This window comes from Embiotoca jacksoni, unplaced genomic scaffold (assembly GCF_022577435.1).
Source record: "Embiotoca jacksoni isolate LCO1_2020_lvr unplaced genomic scaffold, fEmbJac1.0.p SCAF_13, whole genome shotgun sequence".
In the NCBI taxonomy this organism is placed as follows: Eukaryota; Metazoa; Chordata; class Actinopteri; family Embiotocidae; genus Embiotoca; species Embiotoca jacksoni.
Genome location: NW_027185263.1, coordinates 9,930,134 through 9,945,593, shown reverse-complemented (window position 1 = coordinate 9,945,593; position 15,460 = coordinate 9,930,134). Strand labels below are relative to the sequence as shown.

The window sequence follows — 15,460 nt, the reverse complement described above, 5'->3', positions numbered from 1 at the left end:
ACACACTGCAGCAACATTTTCCAATCTCCGTCCAACCATCCTCTGGAATCTGCCATGCGTTCAAACAAAGTGAAAAATACATCAACCTCTTCCTCACTAAACTTCGGCACCAAGCGCAACATGCTTAGAAGGTCACCTGGTCTATCACTGCCCCGAGCCAGCTCTTCATTCCTAAATGTGTCACTCACAATCTTACCCTCTTTGATCAGACTCAACTTTTCCATTTCCAAGTCCAATTTAGCTTTTTTCCATTTATTGCCTGATTCTTTCTAAAGCAACGACTTTGTCAAACTCTGCTTCTTGTCTTCTCTTTTTCCAGCTGCAAATTTAAAACTGGCATTTGTTTCTGCTGTTAAAATTTTTAAGTTGAGACAGGGATCTTCGCAAAAAATACAGCCTCAGCCAGATTAGAGGAGCTCGGTGACGCATGTTTTCTAGTAGAAATTTCCATTTCATAGAACTTTGCTTCTAAAATAGCCTTTAAATTTTCTTCTAATCTTTTATCACCAAAATTAATGTTAAAGTGATCGACTATCCTCAATAACTGATCTCTGGAACATTCGTCTAAAAACGCCTCCGACGGAGCGTCAAGGAACTCGCTTACACCCGACATGACACCTGACCAATGGCAAATCACCGGCAAACAAAAGAAAGTAAAACATTGACCTTACCTGTGCACAACCGAATCAAAAACGTGACTAGACAAACTGAACATCCCTCCTAACTGCCTATCCGGAGCTAAATAACTCAACCCTAGTCTTCAGGGCATACTGATGGCGGGTATTTGCGCACTGAAAAACAGTAGTGTGGCAAATAGACCAGCAAGCTGTCAACTCTGCCAGAACTACGGACAAGCTCCCGAACACAGCTCGAACCACTTTCACCCCACACGACGCAAACGAGCCAAAAAAATAACAAAAACCGAACCGGCTATTCCTGAAGGGGAGTCAGTTAAAGTATGGCTTGCACAGAAAACAATGTCTTTGGCCCGTAACATTAGAAGAAGCAAATTCGCTGAAAAAAAAAACCCCGACAAACAACACCGAGGCACCAAAAAACACAGAGCGAAACCACACAACTCCCCACGTGAGCTTCCAAACAGAGCGCAAAAGAAAAAAAAAGGGAACCCCAGAGCCAACGTCACTCTCCTGGGGAATCCTCCACGCTCACATCAGTCCCTGTCAAACTCCGGGGGAGAGGCGCGAATTTGAACAAAACGCTCCACCTTAACTAAAGAAAAAATGCTTTACACATTACTCCAAAATGCAGCAACTTAACACTGCTACTGCAGTTTAAAGCTTAAATTGGATGAGCCCCCAATTTGTTACTGCCCGGCTCGGTGACCATAGCAAATGACGAGGCACGCGGAGGATTAAACTAAAATAATGTGTTCATTTAATCAAAAATGAACAAAAGTGCCTACAGAACGGTTCTAATGAAAGTGTTTAACAAAGAAAACATGCTGTCTAGAGAACTATAGAAATGTAAAAATCAAAACAAAGCAAAGACGGTACACAAGCCCTAGTGAAGGCCCCTGGGGCCGTAACAAATCAAAATGCGTACTAGTGAATTATTTGACAGACAACTATCTTTGACGCCAATTTCTACAATCCCATATAGTTTTTTATTCATTTATGCATGCCTTTGACACCTGCAGGAGCCTGAGAAACAAACCACTACACACCCAATCTCAGCATCAATAAGAAGTACATTATATCCTCAAAACTACATTACACCACCAGCATCCACCTGTTTAGGCTCATATAGTCACCAACTTGTATCATATCAAATTAACATAATTTGACCTCATGCTTTAAAACTCTCATCTTAGTCCTGTAAATTGCTGGGAAAACAAACTGCTCCATTAATCATAGACTAAAGGGAAAGCTGACCTTTGTGACTGAAAACCCGACAGCTTAAAAAATGAGTTATAAGAGATTGTAAGTTTAGTCGAACACTGTACCACAATAATAAACAAGAGATGTCTGAGGTCTCAAGAATGAAAGTACCTCAATGGTCTGGGATTTGTGCCAATATACTGCTCAGTCTAAAAAAGAAGCTTCTGTTCTTCACATCTCTTTCCATGATAAGTCTGTTATTTATATATAATATATATATAGTTACTGTAAAGCATCTTCTGTTGGGCTTTTTTCTAATCGGTCCCACTGAGACACCACCTGAGAGTTTGCAGGGCACAGGGATTATGAGTTGACATGAAAGTGTAATGTAACAATGACTTCCCCCACTGGTTGTGGAGATCCTAGACAACCTCTTGAATCTGTCTGAAAAAAGAGCACCAAGATTAAAACGATGGTGACCTAAGTAACCGCCATGCAGCCTTCTTTGTAATGTGTGCACTAATTGAGCAAAAATTTATATTGTAAAATATATTGTAACAAAATTTTCTTTTTTACATTGAGTGGCTTCTTTTCTTCTGTTTCTGTTTCTTCTGTTTTTGCTGACAAAAACATTTCATTGTTTTGAATGTACATCATAAAGTATCATATAGCAGTAAAGACAACAAAGCAGCCCGTCCAGGATTTCAGATTTTTTTTTTTGTGATTGTTGTGATCAAAAAAGCCATTGACTTAGAATTTCATTGGAAAAGTTGACACTTTATTAATGGGATTCTATTGGAGCAAGAGGGTTTTTGGAGCCAGACCCTAGTGGCCATCAGTGGTATTGCATATTATGGCTCTTCCACATTGGCTACAGTTTTCAGACCCAGAGACCAGGTCCATTTTCATATACAGTCTATAGCCACAATATTAGCATGTCTATTACGGTTACAATGATGACAAAGGTCCCATTCAGCTGTGGCTGAAGGTCTGATACACTTTTCTAGTAGTCATAGACCTATGTCATTGCCCCCTGAGCCTATTAGTAAGCTTAGAAGGTCTCTACTAGCCCATATTTTTGGGATAAATGTGTGATTATAACTGCCTATTTAAAAGTCTAATGAAAGGCAATAATACAAGGTGGAATATTTTCAGATTGAGGTTAGAACCTGGGGAAAAAGGAAGACTGCTTTCAAAAAAGGAATAATGTTCAGTTTCACGACTTAATTTCCTGCCATTTCTAATTTCAAAACACAAACAAAAAATACAAACACACATTACACATGCTCAGATGTAGCACACGTCCACAATCATCATGTCGGCAGATAAATTGAAAAATGTCATAATGAGAATGGATTTTCTAAAACGGAGTGTGGACTGCAGGAGAGGTTGAAATAGAATGTTAATGGACTCACTGCATGTATAGTATGTATGTGTGTCTCTCCATCCGCATGCAACTATTAATTAATTATATAAGGGACGCATTAAATACAGTATATATGTTTGCAAAACCCAAACCGCTTTGTTGGGAAATGTTGAGGTGATGATGACTTATTGCAGAAAATAATTATGCTTAATGCATGTTAGGATTGTGCCCTATACTAAAAGCATACCTCAGGTATTTTATTATACTGTTTTAACATCTCCAGCTATATTCTACTGTACTGTGCATGACCTAATCCAGGTTCCCAGCTTCTCCTGCAAATGGCATCAACTATATTAAGTCGTCTTTACCAAGACAAACAACCTTGTCACCCTTTTAAAACTTCAGTTTTTTTGTTGGGTGGGGGGGATAAAGTCAGGACATAAAGTGACTGTCAAAATCCTAAAGGTCAACATGGTTATTGTCATCAGTCTTTCAGAGGCCACAATCAGCAGCCTCCTCGCAACCTTTCACATCACGGCAAGGCTTTGAAAATATATCAGCCTCTCTTATCCAATGACACATGCTAGTAAAAAAAAAAAATTGAGATCTCTGCAGAACCAGGAGTCTGGGTTGCCTTAAATCTTTATTCTTGCTCATTCCATTAATCTGCACTTTTATAACTATCTCAAATGCCATCAAGATTTCCAACAATGTCAAGTGTTAAGAGGAAAGAGAGAGATGACTTGATTGGAGGGGAGGAGGGATTGCTTGGGCAACTAGCATCCGTTTCTCCCTTTAAAAGTCTTCCAGGATCCTTTTGGGAAGTATGAGCTAATCAATAACCTGTCAGAGAGAAAGCCTTTTCACTTTTTGGCCAGCCCACCCGCAGCTGCTCAACTCAACTCAATCTAGCTCCCTCCTTGTTTTCAGCCTTTCTCTCAAACTCGTTTTATTACCTTGACTCTATTGAGTGGGCCTGCCAGCTCAAAGAAACATTGTCTCCTCTTACGCTGCTCACAGACTGCTAATAAAAGAGGGGTCGCGGTGTCAGAGATGCTCAGCAAATTGGATGGTGGAACAAAAACACACATTATAGGGTATGAAGTCACTGCTGTAAAACCAAACCTCCACTCAGCCTTTCTCAAGTGTGCCACTTCCTAGCGACTTTTGCTGCACTGCTGGCTTTTGATTCTGTGAACTGAAGACAGTTTGTCACCTTTAAATTGATTGTCTGAGCTCCTTAAAGACTGTCAGTGTTCACAGAAAATCAAACCTATAGTCCCCTTTTCAGGAAGACTTGGGTAATGCCTGAAAATTTAAGTTCATCTTCCAAAATGTACGCAAATACTTTTATAAATTTACATTTAACACCACAGTCAGGGTAAAAACATATTGTGGTTTTGATGACAGTTTCAGTTACTGAGTAAAATATACGGGGTGTGTAACTTTAAAAAAATTATGTAAATGAAAAGTACTCTCTATGAAGTTTTATTTTTGATTGCCACCTAAGTTTAACTTCCACATTGATAATATCATTCATTTATGCTGGTTTAGGTACATTATGTGTTATTTTAGCTCAAATAATTTACATTAGTTAAGGAAGGAAATTACTCTAAAATAAGTTCAGTGAGTTTTAAATTGCTGGAATGTGAATGAATGTGTTGTGAACATTGTTTAGTGGCTGTCAGCTTTGACCAACTCGTGTGCACAAGACTGAAGGCGAGAATAGTAACTGACACCTCCGCTCACACTTATGACGACACCCTGCTAATAGGCTTTTATAACGATGTAGCTGTAACAGATATTCCTATATTCATATCTCATACATGATTAACCACATATTTTAGCCTTTAAATTAATAATTAGAATTTGTTTAAAAATTTAGAATTTTATTGGTGTTTAAATCCAGATGATCTACTAAGTCTATGAAAACAATTTGTTGGCTTCAGATATTATAACACTCAACTGTTTAGAGAAATATGCAAGAGCCAATTACATAATATTAAATTATTAACTGTACAGGTAATACTACACATACTGTAAAAGGTGAAACTGTGCTAGATAGATGAGTGGAATATCCCTGGCAAATCCCAGACCATTGAGCTACAACCAGATGTGTGTCTGTCTGTCATAAGTTCAGACGGGAAGATGAGAAGCAGGATGTAAAGGCCCAACAATAGATTTTACTTTTCAGAGATATGTACTGAAAAAATGCTGCTATGCCATGGTTCCTTTTGGCATAAAATTTGGATTTAAACTGATGCTCAACCAGAATTCACAGTTAATGTGATCTAATAAGAGCTACAAATGTTGTTTGTTAATGTGTCTAGTCAAGGGTCTTACACAGTTGATCATTTTTGACCAATGATTTTAATTTAGTTTGTGTAATTTATTTTCCTCTCGGTCCATCTCAAGTCATCTTGCAAACTGAAGTAACAACGTAAAAGTCCATGACAGGTTTACCCGCAAGACCAGAAACACCCCTCAACATAGGTAATCACCAGCTGTCAATCATCCATCACTCAGAGCCTGTCCGTACATGCCCATGGCTTCATGTCATAAGATGAATGACAACCAGCTGTGTAAAAATAACCACAAAAAAAAACAACAGTAGTCTTGCAATCTAAAATCTGCACCGCAGGTTTTCACATGTACAGTACATTCACACTCATGCATGATAAACTACTGTAGTTGCACACGGTATCCCACTATTACGCCACACTGTGACACAATGTGCATCAACAGCCTCCTTATCCTTTATGTAAGGAGATGGAAGGTTGAGCATGTTTTCAGGGAAGAATAAGCCTCTGAGAAGGTTTCGTCTCCAATCGGAAAACACAAGAAAATGTTCTCCCAAGCAGAAAGACAATCAACAGAGGCACTGTCTTCGAGCCCCAGCCTGTTTCCATTTCATCAGGACAACTGTGCGCCTAAAGACACCTTCCCGTCTTCACATTAATCTTCTCAACTCAAGCTCTCCTCTCTGTGGTTTCTCTTTGGATTGTTTATTTTTCTATTTCCTTGTTTTCTCTCTTCGTGAGCTTATGTTCACCCCCTTTGTATTGTGCTCCCACATCTGTCTGTTACTGGTTCACAAGCACTGAAGCTCTATGTGCAACTATACTTCACTATAGCTTGGATATCTGATAGAAATGATAAAGAAAAACAAGTAATTGACAGATTACATAGCATCTTAGACCACTCAAGGTCACACAGTCCAGTATAATGTCCCAATCATAGGAAGCTCCTTCAGACTGTTTTGTCACAGCCATTGGTGTCAGAAAGATACAGACAAGGTGCCCTTTGGCATCCAAGACTCAAGGTACAAGACTGGTTAAAAAAAAAAAAGGTTATGTACAGGGTGGAAGGATGGACAGTAGGGAGAAGGTTGGGAAGGTTTGAGTTCATGATAAAGCAAACATCACCGTGCATTTCTTTTCAGTAAACCAAACCCTGATTTTTCTTTGCCCTAACCACGTAGTTTGGCGACAAATGGCGACCGTGTCACATTTAACCCGAGCATGACCTTTTCCTAACCATAACCATGTGATGTTTGGTACTTTAACGTAGGCACTAGCCACTTTGTTCATCCATTTGAGACTCCAAAGGGCATTGCACCTTCTGCGTCAACAGCTTTGATAAAACATCAGTGTTTGACGCCATATGAATGCAAATGTATTGGCTAATCTCTTAAATTGTACATTTGCTCTGCAAAATCAGGAGATCAATGTTTAAAGTTATTTTAGAGCATCTGCTGAGTTAAATTTAGTTAAAATGATTTTTGAAAGATCAGTCAGTGAGAATTATCACAAGGAATGGTGCCTGCTGTAAATTGGGTTTCTTCACATATTCTAAAATCTGTACTTTATTTGAATCACTGAAGAGGAAAATGATAAACATTACCTGCCTCCTGCCTATTTATTGTGTACAAATTCCATTTGACTTTTCTGTCTTGTGAATAAATCACAAGCACATTGTAAAGCTCCTATACAGGCTTTTTATTGTTGCTGTTTTGTTTTTGTTACAGGGCTCTCATTTCTGCTTTGATCCACATAATTAAATTTGATCATTTGTGGGGACTGTGTTCCCCACATTGTCTACAAATAAGTGCATGTGATGTCTCTGCACATACACATTAAGTGTACAGTCAAGTTCTTTCATCCTCTTAGTATGAGTATGTGAGACAAGTATGCTCACCATCATTAATGTCAGTAGCGCAACATGCACACTGCATCTTTTGGATCAATCGGTCTTCTTGAGTATACCGGTATCACATTGATGGCTACACAATAAGTAGTTACCCGAACCAGCAAGACATTTGGATTAATTAGTTTGCAAATGCAAAGCACACAGGGCATTACAACTGAAAAAAACAATGTAAATTGAAAAATCTAAAGAGAAAGATTCGAAAGGCCATTTCGATTAAATCTGCTCACGTACAATAAAGTGATCCAACTTAATAATAAATATTTGTTTTAATACCTGAAGTTTCTTCAGTTCAAACCGACTAAGCCAGACTGACATTGGTTTAGGTTGATGGGTTACAGATATTTGTACCACAAACAGTTTTTCCATCACCTATTTATATGACAGGATGAATGCCAAGGGCAATCGCAGGGGCCAAAGCCAACCTTGATGCTGTTTTTTGGGGAGCTGTCACTGGGTACAATGAAGCTTTGTCGCAAGGTTAACTCATTTCAAAAGAGCTCAACCCCTCCCACACGACGGAACTAGATGCCCACTGGCTTCACTGTGGCATGATTATGTTGATATTCTAGATTTATGGGTTGTAATTTCTAAAACATGTATTCACTTATCATACACTAATGGCTGCACTTTCCTCATGACATACATTTATGAAAACCTGTCAATACCCACTGCATAAAAACATCTACTATATTACACAAACACACATACGCACGTATCACTATAAAAGGTGAGTGTTAAGCCAAGCACGCTCCTTCATCGACCCACGCAAAATGCCTGAAAGCACATTGACCGTGGTATTCCAGTGGGACTGCAGAGTCAATATAAACCAACAGGAGCGATGATTGATTGATCCCCTGCTACCATACTCTCCTTCTCTGCTCCGCCTCATCATGCCCTCCTTCAATGCCCAGCCTTTTCTCTCCCTGCAGTCTCTGTGGGCTTGTTCAGACCAAGTAGCTTCGGTCAAATGTATGTAGAAATGGATAGCAATTCACACCTGGCATTACAATGCATCTCAGACCATGCAGGTCCACACTGAGAAAGCTAAATCTGAAAGCTCTTTTGCTCTGTTTTGGCCTTCCAACCCTATTAAGCCATGTTCATTCTGCCCCCAAAAAATTCTATTCAATAACGTGACCTCACCTTCCATTAAACTGTGATTTGAGTGTTGTCTTAGTGCAGCACTACAGTCAGACAACAACAAACATAGATTTGTAAATGACTAGAAATCGTGTTAGTTGATCTACAGTGGAACATAAGTGACTATAAGCAGGATGGGACAGAATGGAGTTCCCAGGCCACAGCCGTCCTACAGTTTATATGCATACTGAAAGAGCAGGAAAAAGAATAGATATGCTATGTCCAACTGAACTGCTGTTGTATTATATTGTCAGCCTGGATGGAGATATTTTAACTTTATCTTTATCATCCAGTTTGTGACAACTGCACAAGTTGCCCAGGAGAAAATCCAAAACATACACGTGTGTTTGGCCATACTATTATAGATAAAGAAGTGGCTATTTGGTGATACCGACTTCAAAAATGTGAGATTGTACTGTGAAAAGTTTACTCAGCAATCTTTTGACGCAACCAGAGATGCATTTTTGCTCACACTACAAATGTAATCCCCCACCACCTTGTGTATGGATTGGGTGGTCCAATCCCAGTGTATCCACAATACGGTTTGCATTTAAAGACAAATTTTATTGCCAGGTGTGTACAGGGCTCATTTAAAATCCCTGATCTCAATGTCAACCCCCTCAACCTTCCTATTATACAGATTCCCCAGCTATTACGGCTGAACAACAGCTGCACATGAAGGATTCCATCCTTATTTATAGAAGGCTTTGAAAGATTAGCAGATTAGTGTAGGTGTGGGTTATTAATCATCTTTCATTCTAGTAACAGTGACTCAGATGCAGATCTCCCCTGGTTATTTATAATTTCATCTTGAGGGGAAAGAATGAGATTTATGTGTTTGACTAGAACAAAGGTAGAATTGTGGTTCACGGTGAACTCCCATCTGGACCCTTTATCAGGGTACATATTTTAATGAGACGAACACAGAAAGAGAGACAGGAAGCGAGGTCAGCTTTAAACACAGTGATTAGCAGTTCAAAGAGAACAACCGGGGTTTCATCTACCTCTCCTCCTCTCGGCCGTCCCTCCCCTTACACTCAGTTTCTCTCATCTTCAAACGACCCGGGTGGAGGGTGAGGCATGGCCTCTCCTGGGTCAACCTACAGGGAGCACTGATGGCAAGAGGATGGAAGGCTGGAGGGAAGCTTTGTTGCCTGCTTGGCCTCTCCCCTTGCTGGGCAGTGATTAAATCAAGGCCCTGGTGCGAGGCCTTCTGATGGGGCAGCAGTGGGTTTCTACCCATGCTGCGCTTGGATGTGTCCCTGAGAGGGGGCGTTACAAAGTGCCTCTGTTGTTTGTTTTCTGAATTCATTGCAAGTTCCCTCAGGATTCTTTCATCCCCAGCATGAGCAAAAAAACATCAGTCATGTATGGCTCATACCTGACCAAAATCTCAAGTTGTTATTGCTAACCTGCTGGATATCAGGTTGGATTTTGATGCTGATGACTGATATACTTCACATAAGCCCTTGGCCTTCAAGAAGAAAAGGCACTCTGTAAAGCTGACAGCCATAACAAAAATGTAATCTCAAGTCTAACACATAAAAACCCTTCAGTTATTCTGTTTTTAGGTTGTACACACAGAGACCATATCTGTTTATATAATGTTATAGAGAACACTGAACTTTGGGAATTATGAAAAGTACCCTAAAGCTCAGCGGTGTAAGGCTATTTGTTTAAGTACCAGAGTTTGACTGAATTTAATAGATTCAACAATATAACCATGTTATTTTCAATGGTTGCTCTGGATTTCTCAACTAAATTGTTATTGTCTGATTTCAGTCACAGCGGCTGGACAACGTGATAATGTCTCAATGTCAAATGTCCAAGTTCAGCAAGATAACAGTAGCAACATTTCAAGTGCAAACTGGGAAACTTTGCAAGTCTATGAATGTTTCACACGTTCCTGCACATGTTTCACAATAAAAGCCTTGACTAAAAAAAGGGTTTCTGTCCACTGAGACACTGGATGGCTTGTAATTTGAAATAGATAAAGGAAGTTTTGAGGAGGTATTAAGAATATAATTCAGTAACTTTAACAGGGAAAACGGAAGTGGATCAAAAGGTGGCTTTGTAGAAATAAAACATAACCAATTCCAGTTATCAGACAGGCAGGAATTATAAATTAGGGCCAGTTACATTCAGCAATCATGGTAAATAAATGTCAGTCAAAATTTGAGGAAAAACACCATCCACGTGAATGAATGAAACAACAGCAACATTAGCCTTATGTTACTTTATTGTCATCAATTTTAGTTTAATTTAGTATTAGTGGAAGCATTCCCATTAGATAGCTTGAGATGGGCCTGATGCCAAGTAAGTTATCATTGTGTAACTGCATTATCGTAAACTTTTAGTTCCAAAAGATGAAAGGATGTTTTGTTGCCTTTTCATTTTTATTAGTGAACCTATAGACAAGAGAGAGAGAAAACAGATTGAATTCACTGTGCTGATGCTCAAAGGCTCCTAGCAACTTCTTTTATTGAATGCTGCACAATGTATGAACTGACATTGTGAATCTATCAGTAAACCTTAAAAGGCCAATATGACAACTTTGACCATTCCATGTGTTGTTGTTGTTTTTGTTTTTAAGATTGTATCTTCAAGCACTTAAAATAAATGTGTATGACTTTCAACTGGATTATATAAACTGTGAACATTCTATTTATATATAGTTTGCTTCAATTAGAGTTGAGGATTAAAACCGAGAAGCAGGTTAGAAAATCTGGATCAGGTGTAAATGAGCTGTCCCTCTACAGCTATTATTGAAGTACCTATGAGCAATCCCCAGCTGCTCCAGTGGAGCTGTTCATTGGCAAACAGCAGAACGCCGTTGCTCTTGGCAACTCCCTGGTGGGAATCTATATAACTGTATGAATGTGACACTGCATGGGTGCTGGAAAATAGCATGCATGCTAAGCCCCTGTATAAATAACAATTCAGTTAAAGAAATATATCTAAATATAACGTGTAAATTTCTGAACAACTGTAACACCCTCCTGCAGAGTACTAGCGAGTGACTGCTGTGCCCCGGGGCCCTTTTCCTGTTGGCTTAACAGAAATAAGAAGGAATGCATTCAGGGAGAGTTCTTCTTATGTAAAAACTCTGCAATCAAGAAAAAAAAAAAAGTATTTTTGTCTTTACGTGTAAACTTTTGGGAGATAGTAACTTCCACCTGCAGAGTAATTGTGAGTGATTGCTGTGCCCCGGGTCCTGTTCCTGATGGGTTGACAGAAAGGAGGGGAGAAACACATTCAGGGAGAGTCATCATTTATCCTTACGTAATTACTCTGAAATCAAAGTGCTGAAATATCTGTACTCAGGCTGACAGAGGAGAGAGCCCCTGAAGGACTGTCTGAAACGTACGCTGACTGGGAAATGGGAGGGCTGAGAAGAGAGGCAAATCTGAGAAACAAACGTGCAATGAGGAGATGAGGGGGAAAGAAGTCGATACAAAGTCAAGCAGATTTAAAGGAGATGGTCTAATGAGCAGTCAGATACAATGATTAATCAGCAGACAGTGATGAAGAGTGGAGTGGATAAGTGTAAAGAAAGACTGCCCGTACTTTGTGAGAGCCAAACTGTAGTCAAAGAGTTATTTTAAAGTGCATGGAAATGAATCCGTTTCTGCGTCCGGATGATTTGTGCTATTTTAGTTTCTGTGGAGTGCCAATTGCAGGACAATGCACTAAATGAAATTTACACCTATTGTCTGTAATCATCAAAACTTTAGTCATCTTTGTTGGTTGGCCAGTGTTGAGTGGGAACATCTGCTGCTTAAAGTGTGTTTCTGAACGCATTTAATTGTGTTCAATGATATGCTTATTACTTAAGTTTATACTCAAATGTTGTTGAAATTCCTCTCTGAATTAGTTCCCCTTTCATCTTCTAAACAACCGCATTGAAAATTTTCTCTTTTCATTTTTTCCTGCAGTAATTCTCTCAAACAAGAGTCTTCGCACCCTCCCTTTCTGCCAAATGAGAAGTTTAGCGAACACATCCAGCACTAATCTCAGAACCATTATGGCATTGCAGGGATGAAAGAATCGTAAGGGAGCTGATGAAAAGCACTGAGGGCTTTCGCTTCTTCTCCACTGTGCTGTCCGCTGATTGGGGGAAGAATGTTTGAGTTGATCATTAAGAAGAAAATAAATCCTGAACTCTTTCCTCTTGTAAATGCAGTTTGTGAGCAACACATCTTTCCAATTCAACGTGCATCTTTAAGACACGCGCACTCCTTATAAGCAATACACGCACTCGAGTGTGTGTGTGTGTGTGTGTGACTATGACAGGAAATGAATATTTAAGCGATGAGCCGCAGGTGTAAGAACCTCAACCGTTTCTTGAGTCTTCTTGAGCACATCATTTATTTACCAGTTTGAGGCTTCAAAGTGGGTTTAAACATCATCATTTTCTCTGTGTTCTCTTTAATCAGGCACATCATCTCCTCCACCCCTTCTCTCAACTTTAAGTCTCCATCTGCTTTGCTCACAGGTCCTGTGAGGAACGTCTCACTGCGAAGTCTCGGAAAGGCTGTTACTGTTCCTCCCTTGTCAGGGGTTACAGATCAGGGTGTGCTAGCTTTCGCGAATCCTCGATAAAAATCCAATACTTTCTCTGAAGCACAGCCAGGAGGAGAGAATTTGTCAGAAGAGGGACAGTCTTTCAGATACATTTATGCAAAGCTGGAGGAGATGTGTGTGTGTGTGTGTGTGTGTGTGTGTGTGTGTGTGTGTGTGTGTGTGTGTGTGTGCGTGCGTGCGTGCGTGTGTGTGTGTGTGTGTGCATGCGTGTGTGTGTGTGTGTGTGTGTGTGCGTGTGTGTGTGTGTGTGAGTGAATGTACATGTGAGCAAAAGTCCTGAAAGTTTTCCTGCTTGGACAGGATGTGTGACTTTGCCTAAGTCTCTCAGTGATTAGGCTTTGATGTTACCTTGAGTGATAGATGAGAGGAGGAGGGGGACTGGGAGGAGAGGAAAGGTGATGTTGCTGACACTGTAGTTTGAGACTTTCTTCCCACATACTTTTTTTTTTTTTTTTTTTTTTAAGTCTTTGCGACTTTGCCTAAAGTGTGGCACAAAAAAAATAAAAAAAAATAAAACTGCTTCACTTAGAAGATGGGGAAGAGTGAAAAAGTGGAAAAGGGGGCAGACGGGTGGCAGCCAGCGGGAAGGGTGAGAGGGAGCTGAGAGGAAGCATGAAACAGGTAATGTCAAATTTTATTCAAATGCACGAAGAAGGCAGCTGGAGGTCACAGAAGTATTCATGACTGCGCGTTAGCAGCGAAGACAAACTCTGCTATGACAAACTCACAATGCAACATACACTAAAATTTGCAATTTGACACGAGTAGCAAGAAAAGGCTACGCAGAAATATGCAGATACTCTCTGACACGCTCAGCATCAACTTGCACATGCACACAACACACGTTGACCAGTATGAGAAAATAACCAAAACTATTTACTGATTAAAACATTTTTTTTTTTTTTTTTTTTTTTTTACTTGTCTCTATAAATAACTTTGTAAACAGTTTCCATCATATACTGTACATAAAAATGGATGTATATCCCAGGTCTGAAAAGTGAAGCCAATGCAATTGCAAAGTGCAATTAATTAATTAATGTGCAATACCACTGAGGGCCATGAGGGGCTGGCTCCAAAAAAACCCTCTGGTTCAAATAGACTCCCCTTCAAATAGGGTCTTCTCTCATGAAACACAAAGTCAATCATTTTTTCCACAAGTCATTATGGATATATTCAGTGAATTCCCTCCTTCTGATTGGTGTTGTGGTGGTCCTTCTAAAAATAATTCCATCAATACGTTGATATCAGGTCTCAAAAAGAGGAGGTCGGACTGGTTTGATTGACATGTTAGGTTGTCGGTACAGGTCCATACAGAGTATTCTCGAGATCTCAGGAAGATCCGCCCCAAGCTACATCCTCTTGTCCCTTTACAGTCGCTTCTAGCTTTACAAAACCAAAATGGCAACGGCCAAAATTCCTGACCCGAGTCTTCAAAACAGCAGTTCACACACCAATGTATGACGTCATTCATTGGTGTGTGAATTTCATTAGTTTGAGGTTTCCACACATGCTTCAAATGCGTGTCTTTGCACAAATTTTTGTGTTCGTTTGTGTTCAACAGCTTTTGTCCCGGTCTTGTAACAGAGCAGTTATTCACCTTCTCATAGGTAGTAAGATGGCCAGCATACTGTGCACCTGCACCTCCTCTTCCGGAGCAGGAATAATATACTCTGAAATGATTCAGAAAATTAAACAAAAATGACCTCAGTGAATCCCGAGCCCCTGTTAGAGATAAGCATAATTAGTTATCCAGAGTAGTCATTTTTTTGCAGCTCTGTACATGTGTGCTTGTATCACAACATTAATCCTCTGTCTTAAACGGGTGCTATTACCCGAGAGCACTGGGACACGTGTAAGAGCTAATTAAAAAATACAAAAGTACTGCCTCTTATAAAAACATGATTGCATTCAAGAAAAAGCACACAGGTATTAAATGTTTGCTTTAATTTTGTCTAAACTAATATGCACAGCCTCATATTAAAGGAAGTCTACAGTAAGAGGTGGAGGGTGTGATCCTCTTGTCCTTCCAGGACAGCACCCCTTTTTTTTTTTTAACTTCTCGTCACGCACACGGTGTATTTAATAAGTTCGGTTATTCAACCCTGATGTTTCTTCCGTCAGGGCAAATGAAACCTTGGCTCCCTATAACTTTGCTTTTACCGCTACTGTATCCTGCGGGAGCAATTTAACATGACGTCACTCCTGCTGCACTACTTAAAGAAGACAGACATACTCTGCTTCCCAATACCACAGCCCTCTGCGCACAAACAACAACTTAACAACTAATGATATATGTCAAGTACAAATTTAATTTATTTTCTTC

General features: G+C 39.8%; 1 long non-coding RNA gene across 2 annotated transcripts in view; it reads right to left on the bottom strand.

Moving 5' to 3' along the window:
- Nucleotides 1-15,460, bottom strand: part of LOC138195930 (uncharacterized) — a 43,880-nt gene that overhangs the window by 24,036 nt on the left and 4,384 nt on the right. Inside the window, exon 1 of one of the 2 annotated variants that reach the window (XR_011178100.1) lies at nt 14,735-14,804. The exons of the other annotated variant lie outside the window; for it this stretch is intronic. This is a non-coding gene — a long non-coding RNA (uncharacterized lncRNA). Of the gene's footprint in view, nt 1-14,734; nt 14,805-15,460 lie in introns of those variants that run through there. 2 annotated transcript variants of the gene reach the window in all.